Genomic DNA, 17,451 nt, shown 5'->3' with positions numbered 1-17,451 from the left:
TTCTGATGAAATGTTGCCTTGGTCACCATCAGTAGTGTCTGGAACTCTCTGCAGGGGATAAGGAGTGTCCCTGTGAGATCCGTACTGTGTCCTTGGTTAAAAAAAAAAAGGCATCTGTTACCTTGACTGTATTCTGAGTATCCATGAGGCAAGAAGTTTCTTTAATTCAATGGGGAGGGAAGGTGGAGAATTCTTGGCAATTGCCAAAAATTTGTAAAAATGTACAAATGGGGCTAATTGTTGGCCCAGCATCAGTGCTGAGATGACCACCTCAAGTTTGGCCAGTCGTGCTGAGGCTTTGGTGTCATCCTTTATCAGGGACATCCTAGCTAAGCGAGGGAAGGCAGCAGCATCCCACTGAGCTCCATCACGTCAGATGATGGCATCCATTCAGGAGGTGGACGAACTTCACTGCTGGTCACTCAGTCGATCCCAAGGGGCCTCGGAGACGGGTGACTTCCAGCAACACAGACTAAGGATGAAGGAGGCCAGTGTTTCCTGCAGATGAGAATGGCAGGGGGTCCAGGTTTGACTCCATCCTGATGCAAGGAGGTCTCTGCAGCTGTGCCAAGGCTGTGGGGTGCTGCTTCCCAAGGCCTGATGGCCAGATGGACATGAAGCCTCGTGGACATGGATGCAGAGCCCTCTGTTTCCAGAGGGTCCAGCATGTGGTCAGCAATCGCTGCCCTGATGCTGTACAGAACAGGGTCAAAAGGGGCAGGTTTGTTTTTTACATCAGAAGCCCATGGACTACTTATGGCCACCATATGCAACCCAGATACTTCAGGAGGCATAGGAAGAGGTTGCTAAATCATCCACAGTGTGTTCTCTGAGGGAATTCATAGGAACACCTGCTAATTTAAATTCGGACAGATTCCAGACTTGGAGGAGGCTTCATTCAAGGTGGGTCAGTTTGCCAATGACAGCATCCGTGAGATTAAGTAAGATTTGTAAATAAGAAATATATTGTCACCTGAACCCCAAGTAAAGAATTAAAGGGCTGGGCACAGTGGCTCACACCTGTAATCCCAGAACTTTGGGAGGCAGAGGCAAGAGGATCGCTTCACCCCAGGAGTTTCAGACCAGCCTGGGTAACATAGCGAGACCTTTTCTCTACAAAAATATAAACAAAATTAGCTGAGTGTCATGGCACACACCTGAAGTCCTAGCTACTTGGAAGGCTGAGATGGGAGAACTGCTTGAGCTCAGGAGGTCGAGGCTGCAGTGAGTTGAAACCATGCCACTTCATGCCAGCCTGGGTGACAGAGCAAGACTGTACCTCCAAAAAACAAAACACAAATTAAAGAATATTAGGCTTGTATTAACATTGTGGATGCTGAGAGGATGAATAATTATTTTTTGAAAGTCTCAGGAATAGGGCAGCCCCATATTTACCAAGGAAATTTCAGGAATTGAAGCAAAGTGGCAGGGCCTTGCACTACTGTGTTGGGAAAGGTCCATTCCCTTTGTGTAAGCCTCCTTGTGTCTGTGTGTCCTTAGTGTGTAAAATGAATTTTCTCTGAGAATGATGTCATCAGTACAATGTCACACCTGTGCTCCTGTAGAAAGGTGGTTGCAGTGAGATCTTGTCTGTGAAGATTGCATGTAATGACAAGGCTGCCGAGGCACTCCGTGGGTCGCCTGGTCCCTTCAGAGACGAAGGAAGGCTATGACTGAGACTCTGTTAAAATAGGCACCAGAAGAACATGGTAGCCAAATCTGTAACAACAAAATATTTATCAGTTGCATGAATATATATAGGTTTATTATAAGGGATTGGCTCATGTGGTTATGGAGGCTAAGAAGTCCCAGGACCTGCAGTCAGCAAGCTGGAGAACCAGGACTGCCAATGTTGGAGTTCCAGTCCAAGCCTAAAGTCCTGAGAACCAGGAAAGCTGATGGCATAAGTTACAGTCCACGTCTGACTTCAAAGTCGAGAGAAGATCTACGTCTCAGCTCTGAAATCATCAAAGAGAGTGAATTCTCTCTTCCTCTACCCTTGTGTTTTATTTGGGTTTTAATGGATTGGATGAGGCCCACTCACACTGGGGAGGGCAATTACTTTACTAAGTCTACATATTCAAATGTTCGTCTCATCAAGGAACACCCTCACAGACACATCCAGGGAGTTTAACCAAATATCTAGGCAACCCAACTTGGCAAATAAAATTAACCATCATAAGGTGAAAGAGGTATACGATCTGAAGAGAAACCAGGGATGCAGGATGGTTAAACATCTGCAAGTCAATAAATGTGATACACCATATAAACAGAATTAAAAACAAAAATCACATGATCCTCTCAATACATGCAGAAAAAGGATTTGACAAAATCCATCATCCCTTTATGCCTAAAACCCTCAGCAAAATTGACATAGAAAAAGCATTTGACAAAATCCAGAATCCCTTTATGATTAAAACCCTTAGCAAAATCAACATCGAAGGGACATATCTTAAGATAATAAAAGCCATATATGACAAACACACAGCCAACATTATATGGAATGGGGAAAAGTTGAAAGCATTCCCCCTGAAACTGGAACAAGACAATGATGTCAACTTTCACCAGTTCTATTCAACATAGTACTAGAAGTCCTCGCCAGAGCAATCAGATAAGAGAAATAAAGGGCATCCAAATCGGTAAAGAGAAAGTCGAACTGTCACTCTTTGCTGATGACATGATCGTATACCTAGAAAACCCTAAAGACTCATCCCAAAAGCTACTAGAACTGGTAAATGAATTCAGCAAAGTTTCAGGATAAAAAATTAATGTACACAAGTCAGTGGCTCTGCTATACAGTAATAGTGAACAAGCTGAGAATTAAATAAAAAACTCACCCCCTTTTACAATAGTTGCAATAAAAACCTTAGGAATATTATAATTCCTATAATTATAATAGTATATTCCTATAATTGTCAATTGCATGCAATCTTTGCAGACAAAATCTTAATTATATCCGGAATACTTAACCAAAGAGACAAAAGACCTCTACAAGGAAAACTACAAAACACTGCTGATAGAAATCATAGATACAAAGAAATGGAAACATATCCCATGCTCACGGATGGGTAAAATCAATATTGTGAAAATACCATACTGCCAAAAGCAATCTACAAACTCAATGTAATCCCCATTAAAGTACCAACATCAGTCTTCACAGAACTACAAAAATTCACACGGAACTAAAAAAGACATAGAAGGGAAATACCTTAAGGTAGTAAAAGCCTAGAACCAAAAAAGAGTCTGTATAGCCAAAGCAAGACTAAGCAAAAATAACAAATCTAGAAGCCGACTTCAAACTATACTAGAAGGCCATAGTCACCAAAACAGCATGGTACTGGCATAAAAATAGCCATAAAGATCAATGGAACATCATAGAGAACACAGAAATAAAGCCAAATACTTACAGTCATCTAATCTTCAACAAAACAAACAAAAACATAAAGCAGAGAAAGAATACCCTATTCAACAAATGGTGCTGAGATAAATGGCAAGCCACACATAGAAGAATGAAAGTGAATGCTCATTTCTCACCCTATTCGAAAATCAACTCAAGATGGATCAAGGACTTAAATCTAATACCTGAAACCATAAAAATTCTAGAAGACGACATTGGAAAAAACCTTCTAGACACTGGCTTAGGCAAAGACTTCATGACCAATAACCCAAAAAGCAAATGCAACTAAAACAAAGATAAATAGATGAGACTTAATTAAACTAAAAGGCTTCTGCGCAGTAAGAGAAATAGCAGAGTAAACAGATAACCTACAGAGTGGGAGAAAATCTTCGCAATCTGTACTTCTGATTAAAGGACTAACACCCAGAATCTGCAAGGAACTCAAACAAACCAGGAAGAAAAATATCCCATCAAAAAGTGGGCTATGGACATGAAAAAACAATTCTCAAAAGAAGATAAGCAACTGGCCAACAAACATGAAAAAATGCTCAGCATAACTAATTATCAGGGAAATGCAAATCAAAACCACAATACAATATGATACCCCTTCACTCCTGTAAGAATGGTCATAATCAAAAAATCAAAAACTAATAGATGTTGGCATGGGTGTGTTAAGAAGGGAACACTTTTACACTTTTTGGAGGGAATGTGAACTAGTACAACAGCTATGGAAAACAGTGAGGAGATTTCCAAAGAAGTAAAAGCAGATCTATCATTTGATCCAGTAATTCCACTCCTGGGTATCTACTCAGAGGAAAATAAGTCATTATATGAAAAAGATACTTTCACACGCATGTTTATAGCAGCACAATATGCAGTTAGAAGAATTTGAAACCAGCCTAAATGCCCATCAATCAGTAAGTGGATAAAGAAAATGTGGTATAAATATTTACCACATGGAATACTACTCAGCCATAAGATGGAATGAAATAATGCATTCACAGCAACCTGGATGAAACTGGACACCATTATTCTAAGTGAAGCAACTTAGGAATGGAAAACCAAACATTGTATGTTCTCATTCATAAGTGAGAGCTAAGCTATGAGGATGCAAAGGCATAAGAATGATACAATAGTCTTTGGGGACTCAGGGAAAGCTTGGGAGTGGTGGGGTGGGTGCAGTGAGGGATAAAACACTACACAACGGGTACAGTGTACACTGCTTGGGTGATGGGTACACCACAAATCTCAGAAATCGCCACTAAACAACTTGGTCCTGTAACCAAAAACCACCTGTTTCCCCAAAACCTATTGAAATAAAAAGAAAACCATCATATTCCCCAAAAACCTATTGAAATAAAAAAAAATTAACCACAATATTAGGCATTGGGTACGAGGGCCTGAATGGATGGGAGCACTGCAGTCACATTACAGTAATCCACTGTGAAACACCATTTATTATTTGCAGGTTTAAGAACAGGCCAGATTCTACTGCTAAACGTTGAAGCAATGAGGATTATCACCCCTTCACTAATTAATTAGGTCTTATATAATAAGTTTTATTTATTTGAAGTCATGTTGTAATTTATGTTGGATCATATTTGATAATTTATCAAGATGGGGAGGCTAGGCACGATGGCTCACACCTGTAATCCCAGCACTTTGGGAGACCGAGGCAGGGGAGGATTTCTTGAGGCCAGAAGTTAGAGACCAGCCTAGGCAACATAGCAAGACTCCACTTCTATAATTTTTTTAATTGGCTGTGCTGGTACATGCCTGTAATCCCAGCTACTTGGAAGGCGAAACTGGGAGGATTGCTTGAGCCCAGGAGTCCAAGGCAGCAGTGAGCTATGATTGTGCCACCGCACTTCATTCAGCCTGGGTAATGGAGCAAGACCCCATCTCTAAAAAAAATGAAAAATTAAAAATAAATCAAATTTAAAAAAAACAGGAGAGGGAGTTCTGTAAGGTTACATTTGGTGAAGTCAATGTGTAAGTTCAAATGATTTAATATCAATTTGTTACTCATAGGGTCAGAGCATCCAGGTCACCTATGGACAAAGGCTTCTATGACTACGGTAAATTTAGTCAAGGTAACAAATGTGAGGCATAACTATGTGTCCTGTATTCTATATGCAGTTACTCTGCTAGGATTAGGGGATGCAATGTTTAAATTTAGTGAAATCTCAGGTATAACAAAGTTTGAGCTCCAGTATTGGTTAAGTTTGTGAAGGTATGCCAATTGGTAGACTTCAGCAGATGTTAAAATTGATTCGAATACATGCTGGAGAGTTACAAATACCAATCAGCACCCTTTTACCTTTGGACTGTATAGGTTATTTTAGAAAATAGTACATTTCCAATTAGGTCAGCTGATAGAATTCCGTTTTAATTTAAATTTTGTTTTTGTGCATATCCAAGTTCCTTCCCTTCCTTCCTTCCTTCCTTCCCTGCTTCCTTCCTTCCATCTTTCCTTCCTTCATTCCTTCCCTCCTTCCTTCCCTATTTCCTTTTCTTCCTTCCCTCCTTACTTCCCTCTCTCCTTCCTTCTTTCCTTCCTTCCTGCCCTCCTTCTCTCTTTCCTTCCTTCATTCCTTCCTTCCCTCTTTCCTTCCTTCCTTTCTTCCATCCCTCCCTCCCTCCCTACTTCCTTCCTTCCCTCTCTCCTTCCTTCCCTCTTTTCTTCCCTCTCTCCTTCCTTCCCTCCTTTCTTCCCTCTCTCCTTCCTTCCCTCCTTCCTTTCTTCCCTCTCTCTCATTTTTTTGCCACTGGATATTGGGAAGGTTGTTCTCTTTCCCACTCATATTTATAATTTCTTTTTTGAAACAGCCCCAAATCGGTATCTTCAGAGTTAAGGTCCTCCTTGTGAGCAGATTGTGTGGTTTAAGAACCCTAGACTTAAGTCAGGTTTGGATTTCTCCCTTCTCTCTGCCTCAGGAGTACCACAGGTGTCTTTTCCTATAACCCTGGGAATTAGATCTTTTTTGTGGCAGAATCATAAGTCACAGAGCGATGCAGCACAACCAGCCCACAATTCAGGGGTCAGTGGATTGAAATCATCTTCTGCTACGGCCCCATCTGGTTCTTCCAGGACTTCCCTCCCCCCCTTTTTTTTCCTTTTGGGGTGTTGAAACTTTAGTGGTATATACATTGCCTCATAATCAGTAAAAACTCCCCTTATCCCACATCACGGATTAAAGAGAACATTGCCAGGAGCCCTTCACTCTTCTAGAAGGACTTTATTTGATAGGTCCTTTTTCCATGGTTTAGAATAAAAGAGGTAATAACTAGAAATATTTCCCTCATAATAGGCTCTACAGCAAATTCTACTTTAAAGGCTGTTGTTCATGTCTTTAACTGTGGCTGCCCTTAATGTTTTTGTCATCCACAGACAATTGTCTCATTTTGGTCCTCTTTAAATGATGGTTTTATAATCAGCTATAAAATTTAACAGATGCCCTTAAATGCAGGATTCTGATTAATAACGCTGGAGATTGTGACATTAGAATAGAGGGAAAACTTTCAAATAGAAGAGTGAATGATGTTTGGGCTACTTTGGACTATATTTTTATAAATATGTTATTAATATGTGTTCCAAAATTATTGGAAACTTCTATAGAAATGTAATCCCCAGTGTCGGAGATGGGGCCTGCTGGGAGGTGGCTGGTCCATGGGAGCAGTTTCCAGTGGTTCCAAGTGTTGGAGACGGGGCCTGCTGGAAGGTGGCTGGTCCACAGGAGCAGCCTCCAGTGGTTCCCACTGTCGGAGATGGGGCCTGCTGCGAGGTGGCTGGTCCATGGGAGCAGTTTCTAATGGTTAAGCATAATCCCCCTAGCGCTGCTCTTGTGATAGAGTTCTCATGAGATCTTGTTGTTTAAAGTGTGTAGGACCTTCCCCCTCTCTCTCTTCCTCCTGCTCCTGCTTTCCCTTCCACCATGATTGTTAAGTGTCCTGAGGCCTCCCCAGAAGCTGAGCAGATGTCAGCATCATGCTTGCTGTACAGGCTGTGGAACTGTGAGCCAGTTTTCAGTACTCTTGTTTTCTTTTTATTTTTAAAAATTTTAAGTTCCAGGATAAATGTGCAGGACATGCAGGTTTGTTACGTAGGTAAACGTGCACTGTGATGATTTGCTGTACCTATCAACCCACAGCCTAGGTGCCTAGGTATTAAGCCCCACATGCGTTAGCTCTTCCTGATGCTCTTCCTCCCCGTCCCCAATGACAGGCCCCAGTGTGTGTTGTTCCCCTCCCTGTGTCCAGGTGTTCTCATTATTCAGCTCCCACTTATGAGTGAGAACATGTGGTGTTTGGTCTTCTGTTCCTGTATTAGTTTGCTGAAGATGATGGTTTCCAGATTCATTCATGTCCCTGCAAAAGACATGATCTCATTCCTTTTTATGGCTGCATAGTACTCCATGGCGTGTATGTACCACATTTTCTTTATCCAGTCTATCACTGATGGGCATTGGGATTGATTCCATGTTTTTGCTAATGGGAATAGTGCTGCTATAAACATACGCTTGCATGCATCTTTATACTAGAATGATTTATAGTCCTTTGGATATATACCCAGTAATGGGATTTCTGGGTCAAATGGGATTTCTGGTTCTAGATCCTTGCAGAATTGCCAAACTGTCTTCCACAATGATTGAACTAATTAACATTCCTACCAACAGTGTAAAAGTGTTTATTTCTCCACAGCCTTTCCAGCATCTGTTGTTTCTTTTTCTTTTTCTTTTTTTTTTTTATTATACTTTAAGGTTTAGGGTACATGTGCACAATGTGCAGGTTAGTTACATATGTATACATGTGCCATGCTGGTGTCCTGCACCCATTAACTCGTCATCTAGCATTAGGTTTATATCGCCTAATGCAATCCCTCCCCACTCCCCCCACCCTAAAACAGTCCCCAGTGTGTGATGTTCCCCTTCCTGTGTCCATGTGTTCTCATTGTTCAATTCCCACCTATGAGTGAGAACATGTGGTGTTTGGTTTTTTGTCCTTGCGATAGTTTGCTGAGAATGATGCTTTCCAGTTTCATCCATGTCCCTACAAAGGACATGAACTCTTCATTTTTTTCTCCTGCATAGAATTCCATGGTGCATATGTGCCACATTTTCTTAATCCAGTCTATCATTGTTGGACATTTGGGTTGGTTCCAAGTCTTTGCTATTGTGAATAGTGCCGCAATAAACATACGTGTGCGTGTGTCTTTATAGCAGCATGATTTATAGTCCTTTGGGTATATACCCAGTAATGGGATGGCTGGGTCAAATGGTATTTCTAGCTCTAAATCCCTGACGAATTGCCACACTGACTTCCACAATGGTTGAACACGTTTACAGTCCCACCAACAGTGTAAAAGTTTTCCTATTTCTCCACATCCTCTCCAGCACCTGTTGTTTCCTGACTTTTTAATGATCGCCATTTTAACCCGTGTGAGACGATATCTCATTGTGGTTTTGATTTGCATTTCTCTGATGGCCAGTGATGATGAGCATTTTTTCATGTGTTTTTTGGCTGCATAAATGTCTTCTTTTGAGAAGTGTCTGTTCATATCCTTTGCCCACCTTTTGATGGGGTTGTCTGTTTTTTTCTTGTAAATTTATTTGAGTTCATTGTAGATTCTGGATATTAGCCCTTTGTCAGATGAGTAGGTTGTGAAAATTTTCTCCCATTCTGCAGGTTGCCTGTTCACTCTGATGGTAGTTTCTTTTGCTGTGCAGAAGCCCTTTAGTTTAATTAGATCCCATTTGTCAATTTTGGCTTTTGTTGCCATTGCTTTTGGTGTTTTAGACATGAAGTCCTTGCGCATGCCTATGTCCTGAATGGTATTGCCTAGGTTTTCTTCTAGGGTTTTTATGGTTTTAGGTCTAACATGTAAGTCTTTAATCCATCTTGAATTAATTTTTGTATAAGGTGTAAGGAAGGGATCCAGTTTCAGCTTTCTACATATGGCTAGCCAGTTTTCCTAGCACCATTTATTAAATAGGGAATCCTTTCCCCATTTCTTGTTTTTGTCAGGTTTGTCAAAGACCAGATGGTTGTAGATATGTAGCATTTTTTCTGAGGGCTCTGTTCTGTTCCATTAATCTATATCTCTGTTTGGGTACCAGTACCATGCTGCTTCGGTTACTGTAGCCTTGTAGTATAGTTTGAAGTCAGGTAGCATGATGCCTCCTGCTTTGTTCTTTGGGCTTAGGATTGACTCGGCAATGCGGCCCCTTTTTTGGTTCCATATGAACTTTAAAGTAGTTTTTTCCATTTCTGTGAAGAAAGTCATTGGTATCTTGATGGGGATGGCATTGAATCTATAAATTACCTTGGGCAGTATGGCCATTTTCACGATATTGATTCTGCCTACCCATGAACATGGAATGTTCTTCCGTTTGTTTGTATCCTCTTTTATTTCATTGAGCAATGGTTTGTAGTTCTCCTTGAAGAGGTCCTTCGCATCCCTTGTAAGTTGGATTCCTAGGTTTTTTATTCTTTGAAGCAATTTTGAATGGGAGTTCACTCATGATTTGGCTGTCTGTTTGTCTGTTATTGGTGTATAAGAATGCTTGTGATTTTTGTACATTGATTTTGTATCCTGAGACTTTGCTGAAGTTGCTCATCAGCTTAAGGAGATTTTAGGCTGAGACAATGTGGTTTTCTAGATATACAATCATGTCGTCTGCAAACAGGGACAATTTGACTTCCTCTTTTCCTAATTGAATATCATTTATTTCCTTCTCCTGACTGATTGCCCTGGCCAGGACTTCCAACACTATGTTGAATAGGAGTTGTGAGAGAGGGCATCCCAGTCTTGTGTCAGTTTTCAAAGGGAATGCTTCCAGTTTTTGTCCATTCGGTATGATATTGGCTGTGGGTTTGTCATAGATAGCTCTTATTATTATGAGATATGTCTCATCAATACCTAATTTATTGAGAGTTTTTAGCATGAAGTTTTGTTGAATTTTGCCAAAGGCCTTTTCTGCATCTATTGAGATAATCATGTGGTTTTTGTCTTTGGCTCTGTTTATATGCTGGATTACATTTATTGATTTGCATATGTTGAACCAGCCTTGCATCTCAGGGATGAAGCCCACTTGATCATGGTGGATAAGCTTTTTGATGTGCTGCTGGATTTGGTTTGCCAGTATTTTATTGAGGATTTTTGCGTCAATGTTCATCAAGGATATTGGTCTAAAATTCTCTGTTTTGGTTGTATCTCTGCCAGGCTTTGGTATCAAGATGATGCTGGCCTCATAAAATGAGTTAGGGAGGATTCCCTCTTTTTCTATTGATTGGAATAGTTTCAGAAGGAATGGTACCATTTCCTCCTTGTACCTCTGGTAGAATTCAGCTGTGAATCTATCTGGTCCTGGACTTTTTTTGGATGGTAAGCTATTGATTATTGCCACAATTTCAGAGCCTGTTATTTGTCTGTTCAGAGATTCAACTTCTTTCTGGTTTAGTCTTGGGAAGATGTATGCGTCAAGGAATTTATCAATTTCTTCTAGATTTTCCAGTTTATTTGTGTAGAGGTATTTTTAGTATTCTCGGACGGTAGTTTGTATTTCTGTGGGATCGGTGATGATATCCCCTTTATCATTTTTTATTGCACCTATTTGATTCTTCTCTCTTTTCTTCTTTATTAGTCTTGCTAGTGATCTATCGATTTTGTTGATCTTTTCAAAAAACCAGCTCCTGGATTACTTAATTTTTTGAAGGGTTTTTTATGTCTCTATTTCCTTCAGTTCTTCCCTGATTTTAGTTATTTCTTGCCTTCTGCTAGCTTTTGAATGTGTTTGCTCTTGCTTTTCTAGTTCTTTTAATTGTGATGTTAAGGTGTCAGTTTTGGATCTTTCTTGCTTTCTCTTGTGGGCATTCAGTGCTATAAATTTCCCTCTACACACTGCTTTGAATGTGTCCCAGTGATTCTGTTATGTTGTGTATTTATTTGTTTAAGGCAGAGTCTTGCTCTGTCGCCCAGGCTGGAGTACAGTGGCTCAATCTCAGTTCACTGTAACCTCCACCTCCCAGGTTCAAGCGATTCTCTTGCCTCAGCCTCCTGATTGGCTGGGATTACAGGTGCCTGCCACCACACCCAGCTAATTTTTGTATTTTTAGTAGAGATGAGGTTTCACCATGTTGGCCAGGCTTGTCTCAAACTCCTGGCCTCAAGTGATCCACCCGCTTCAGCCTCCCAAATTGCTGGGATTACAGGTGTGAGCCACCGTGCCTGGCCTGTTTCTTGTATTTGATGATGAATATCTGTTATTGACAGTCACCCTGCCTGTTTCTTGTATTTTATGAGGAAAATCTGTTATTTACAGTAAGAGCATGGGGGCTTAGATTAACAACAGGGTGTGAGAAAAGCAGCAGTGAAATTTTGGTTCTCAAAACAATTGATGTCTTATTCCTTTTTTTGAACATGGGTATTGCTAAAAAAGGCCAGCCATTTTGAAACTTGATTTTATTGTCATGTTCTCATTTTGAAATTCATCTTATTGTTTGTCCGAATTGGCAGCCGTATGTGGGAAATTTCAGTTTTGCATATTTTCAGATTATTTTCATTTTTACATCAGAGATTTTGGACAGATGCTATACAAAATTATTCATTTATTTATTCAACAAAATTTAGTGCTGGTTATGTTGCAAGCACTTAGTGAACTTCATGCTGTACACGCCTCAGATACTTTTGTGAATGTAATGGCAACATCAAAAACTTTGCCCTTATGCACCTTATAAACCTTTAATTTCAAGGCATGTTGATAAGTGAGCCTCTGCTATAACATTCTTTCATTGTCATTTAATTAACCATTATTTGGGTATACCTTATATTAAAACTGATTATTAAAAACTGGAAAATATTTAACACATCTTTATCTTGCCTTTTTCCTTAACATATGTAGATCAAGGGAGTCACAGAGAATCAATTTTAGGGATAGTTATAAAAATCTTAACTTTGCAACTATAACTTTGTCCTCAATGTAATAACTGGAAAAAATAATTTACGTTTCAAAGGCTTTAATCTTTGTATTTTTTTGAAAAGGAGCCTTTACCGAGATTCTTTAAAAATTCTTGCTCTGTCCTACAGTAGAGACTGATGGACTCATGGATATGGTCCTCTAATGGATCTGTACCACCTCAGTTCTCTGATTGTCGCCCTCCTGTGGTGAAAATTAAAGCTTATTTTCATTTCATGTCTAGGATGTAGTATGTTCTTGTTGGGAAAAAATGATGTTTCTTGAGAAGTAAGTGCCTTCAGTATCACTGTGTGTCAGTTAATAAATATGACTAATATCTACTTTTACCAATGGCTGCAATTTGATCCTTAAACAGCCATCTTTAAATTATACTTTTTCTTTGGTTAAAGAAAAGTAATTATAATAGACATTAATTATTTTTACATAATTTTCTTATGTGGACACCCATTCTTAGAACTAAAACTTTCAGATGTTTATATTACAAGTACAATTATTATTTATTATTATTAATGTCAGTAGCCAAATGTAATCAACTCTCTTCCTTTTACTTCCTTTTTTGAATCAAAATGTTACACTTACACAAGCAAGAGCAACAGCTCTATATCTGGATCACTGCAGTGCCTAGAAGATACAACAGCACAATTTAGAAATCCAAATTTCCAGGAAGTCTCTGCACATACCTCTAGTACAAAAGATGCTTCAGAGACTAGAGGGTCAGAGGGCAAAGAGAGGAAATATTCAACTCCCAGTTCAGGTAAAAAGGGAAGAAAGCCTGGTGTTGAAAGAAATCCAAGAATGACTGTGTCTGCAACTCGCTCCTTTCTGTAAAGTATTCATGGTGTTTTACTTAAAATATTTGCTCTTATGATGGTCAATAATATTAATAGTTATGCTTTGTAAAAGAATTTATTCTTTACTTATAATTAATGGATCATTCTAAGTTATTATATGTTTAGTTGATATAGTAAGATGATGTGAAAGATTTGTTGCCTGTTAAATGTTTCTGGGATCTTTGCTTTATTTTTATATTATGATCTGTGCTTCCAAAGTTGAGCTGTAATTTTATTGTTTATACAAATGTAGAATAAACCTTAAGTTTGGGGAGAAAAATGAAAGCTAGAGTTTTCCTTTCAGCTATAGAACAGTCATTTATTTCTATAAATGTTCTTTATGTAGCTTTCCTAGTTCCACATTTAAAAAGATAAATACGGGGATCTACACAGTTTTCAGTAAATAATAGTTCTTGATTAATAATGCATTATTATAAATCTTGAAGTTTAAAGTAGAATTTTGCTCAGCTCATATCTTTTATGGTCAGGCTGCTATAATTATGTAATACCCAGTTAAATTTCAATTTCAGATAAACAAGGAATAATATTTTAGTATACACATGTCCCAAATACTGCATGGGATATACTTACACTGAAAAAAGTATTTGTTTATCTGAAATTTCAAATTAACTGGGCATGCTATATTTTCTGTGGCAACCTGCTTTATAGTGAACAGAGTAAGTCAGCTGAATTTTAGAATACTTAACCCTAACCTGGTGTTCTAGGTCTTTCCTTTTTGTAATTATTATTATTATTTGGAGTCAGGGTCATGCTCCATCACTCAGGCTGGAGTGCAGTGGCACAATCACAGTGCCCTGCAGCCTTGAGCTTCTGGGCTCAAGTGATTCTGGCACCTCTGCCTTTGCCTCCCAAGTTGCTAGTACCACAGGTACATGGGCCCAGCTATTTATTTATTTATTTATTTTTCTCATAGAGACAGGTTCTCAGGCTGGTCTGGAACTCCTGGGCTCCAGCAATCCTCCCACCTCTGCCTTCACTTCCCAAATAGCTGAGACCACAGGCACACGCCACCACCATACCCAGCTTATTTTTTTATCAGGTTGGTGCAAGAGTAATTGCGGGTTTTGCCATTGAAAGTAATGGCAAAACCCGCAATTACTTTTTGCACCATCCTAATAATTTTTTGTGGAGACAGGGTCTTGTCCTGTTGTCTAGGCTGGTTTCCAACTCCTGGGCTCGAGTGACCCTCCTGCCTTGGCCTCTAAAAGTTCTGGGATTACAGATGGGAGCCACTGCACCAAGTTACTTTGTATAATTTTTAACATAAACATAAATATTTTGAGAAATAGAAATGTTAAAACCATTGGAAGAAAATATATTGTAAAGTATACAATAGAAAGAAACAATCAAGCAAAATACAACAAATACAACATAAAATTATTAAAATTTTCAGAGGAACAAAACAGAATCTAGTTTTACAATATTCAGAATTCAATCCCATTATATCAAACATATAAAGAAACATATTCAAAGAAAAAGGCAATCAATAGAGACTGACCTCGAGATGACCCAGATGTTGGAATTAGTGTGGATTTTTAAAGTAGTTATTGTAATTCTTACTAAAATCAAAACCCTAAAAACCCATAAAATAAATGGATAGGAAATCACAGCAGAGAAGAAGAAACTACAATAATAACAAAGGCTCAAGTGGAAATTCTAGAAGTGAGAAAGTTTTCAAAATTAAAAAATAACAATCAGTTGTGTTCAGGAGCAGCTTGGAGGTGGTAAAGAGTCAATGAACCTTAAAATACAATTGAAATGATTCAATCTGAAAAATGTGAGCAGTCATAGGTTGGGGTGAGGGAGCTTTCCTTTGGTTAGTGCTTTTAGGTAGTCTTGGTTTTGATATGATTACTAGACTGATCCGTCAGGGGCATGCTAAGCCAGAGTTTATCTTGGTTTCAGTAGTGCTTTAACCAAAACTCATGATATTCTTGTGTACAAGATGGAAGAAGAGTGGACCAGATGACAATATTTAGATGCAGTCATTCTTAACCTCCGTTGCTCTCCCAGTGGTCTAGCTAGGGTTTGTATAAAGTGGAATGGGAGGAATAGGGAAGGAGCCCCCACCTACCCTCTCCCCTTGTCCACTTGTCCTCCTCCACTAGTGGATAAAGTCCACGGGAACAGGCAAGTTATTTTAAATCTGTATCTTCTGTTGTCAAGATCTGTAATCAGTTCTGCTCGCTGGACTGGGGAGAGGAACCAAGGGAACATGAGGGTGAACGGGTTGACATGGAATACCAAGCTAGGGTTGGGAAGCAGGATTCAGTCTCCTGAAGGCGTGTTCCTCATTCTGTGGTTTGTATCACTTGAACCAACCTCAGTCCTGAGGCAGAATTTCCCGTGGCATCTGATACACAGCCTGGATTTGGAGCACTCACTGGGATTAGATGCCACGGGAATATTGTGTTTAGGAACTCTGAAAGAGACAGGCTTCAACAAAGCAGACCTAAGCAACACGTAGCGTCTGAACTTCTTTATCAGCTTCCATTCCAGCCCAAGAGGACAAAAGCATCACATACATATCCACTGTGGCAAACCTTTCCTCAGTAGGGAGTTTTCCCAGTACTACTCTCCCCTCTGTTCTGAGACTACTTGCTCCTTTGTAATGTTTCTACTTTCTGTCCCACTCCCTAATAGATGATTTGTCCTTTCTGCCCGGTCCCCTAGTTCTGATATTTGGATTGTCTGTGATCTGGATACTACTTAGGAGGTAGAATCAAAGCCTTGTTGATTGGATTGGGAGTTTCTAACTTCCTTTTAAAGGCACTGATTAAGCATCTATTGTATAAAGTAAGTAAGATTATGATCCAGTAAGAAAGATTCCACAAGTAGCGCAGGAAGAATTGGTTTCTACTACACTTCATGCTTCAGGACAGGAAATCCAGAAAAAAATTATGTGGTATGTTAAGTGTGTACTGTAAGTTTCATTTCCATGTGAAAAACTGTAGTTAGCTAAAAAGTACATCCATGAAGAATCCTGATTAAACTTGTTTAATCCTGGTTAAACTAGGTACTAGCTAAATAATAATTTCACAACAACTCAAGAACTCTGTAAAAGCATTTCCTCTGAATATTTTATTCAGAAAAAAATACAAAAAGATAAGGCAGAAACAAAAATCCCAGTCATTTGCAGTATCTGTCGGCTTTCAATTTGGTTATCTTTTTTAAACAAAGAAAAATAGTAAAATTAATCTATGTAAAACATGCCACATATATTCAACTGCTACTAAATATAAAAAGCTTTAAAACTGTGTGTTCAATTTTGGTTACTGTATTACCACAACACTTATATTAAAATATGTATACTTTCAAATTTGGTTTCTATAAAAAATGGATTCTAATCTTATAAAAGTTATTTCCTAATATTCAATAAATGTCACCTAAGGGCTTTTTCAATCCAAATAACAATTTTAATTATTCTAGAATTTAAAGATGCTTTAAATTTCCATTTAATAGGGTGAGAATGCTGTATTATTACGAGTGATAAAAGTTACAGGACATAGAGGTTATTCCGTTTTAGAGTCCACATCCTGATTATATTTTATATCCTCTTCTTGATTTCTAACAACTAGATACATACTCATTTGCTCAGCTGGAAAAAACTCTTAACATTATTTACTGACTTTAGGTATGAACTCTACCAGCTAGTTAATAGAAAATATGTAATTAAACATTGCCTTTATCAAGTAATGTAAAAAAAATGTAAGAGTAACTTTGCAACATAGGACTTGAATGAGCGGCTGGTGATTATCAAAATCTGGCACTTAATTGATTTATACTTGTACACTCACAGCTAAATGTCTCTACCTGTTTTTCTATGTTGTAAATCTAGGACACTACTTATCTACATAGGAAGAGTAATAAATATTAATAATGTGCTATGATAAACATCCTGCACTCTTCCAAATCTTACAATAAAACTGCTTCAATTTCACTTGTTCAGCTTTTATACTTAGTTTTTTAGTTGATCTATGCTTATTTTAAGGAACCTGAACTACTCTAACAGAATCCACATAATTTTTATATTAGTCAAACTGCTTCTTTCTAACTCTGGTTCTAATAGTTATAAAAAGATGATGATAAATTTATGAAGTAGATACAGTCAAACTTGAATTTCTTAAAATATATACTTAGAATCGGTTATAATTTTTAGATATTCTTTCTTGACAGTCTTTTCCCAAACTCATGATGTCCTCTCTAGGTAATATTGCCACACTCATAA

At 38.6% G+C, this 17,451-nt stretch overlaps 1 protein-coding gene and 1 long non-coding RNA gene across 9 annotated transcripts in view; one reads left to right on the top strand and one right to left on the bottom strand.

Moving 5' to 3' along the window:
• Nucleotides 1-13,086, top strand: part of LOC112207528 (uncharacterized) — a 160,926-nt gene extending 147,840 nt beyond the window's left edge. Inside the window, exon 6 of the long non-coding RNA XR_010155946.1 lies at nucleotides 12,957-13,086. This is a non-coding gene — a long non-coding RNA (uncharacterized LOC112207528). The remainder of the gene's footprint in view (nucleotides 1-12,956) is intronic.
• LOC134809668 (protein FRG1B-like) overlaps nucleotides 1-17,451 on the bottom strand; it is a 39,211-nt gene that overhangs the window by 11,914 nt on the left and 9,846 nt on the right. The window contains exons 5-7 of one of the 8 annotated variants that reach the window (XR_010155943.1): nucleotides 1,552-1,719; nucleotides 1,158-1,279; nucleotides 128-498 (exon numbers count right to left, since the gene is read on the bottom strand). The exons of 1 other annotated variant lie outside the window; for it this stretch is intronic. The gene's annotated coding sequence lies outside the window, so the exon portion shown is untranslated. Of the gene's footprint in view, nucleotides 1-127; nucleotides 1,720-11,129; nucleotides 15,416-16,277; nucleotides 16,389-17,451 lie in introns of those variants that run through there. 6 more of the 8 variants (XR_010155944.1, XM_063807682.1, XM_063807683.1 and 3 more) reach the window with 6 other exon arrangements.

Source organism: Pan troglodytes, chromosome 23, assembly GCF_028858775.2.
Source record: "Pan troglodytes isolate AG18354 chromosome 23, NHGRI_mPanTro3-v2.0_pri, whole genome shotgun sequence".
In the NCBI taxonomy this organism is placed as follows: Eukaryota; Metazoa; Chordata; class Mammalia; order Primates; family Hominidae; genus Pan; species Pan troglodytes.
Note: the sequence above shows the minus strand (reverse complement) of the source record. Positions and strands in the feature narration are given on the sequence as shown.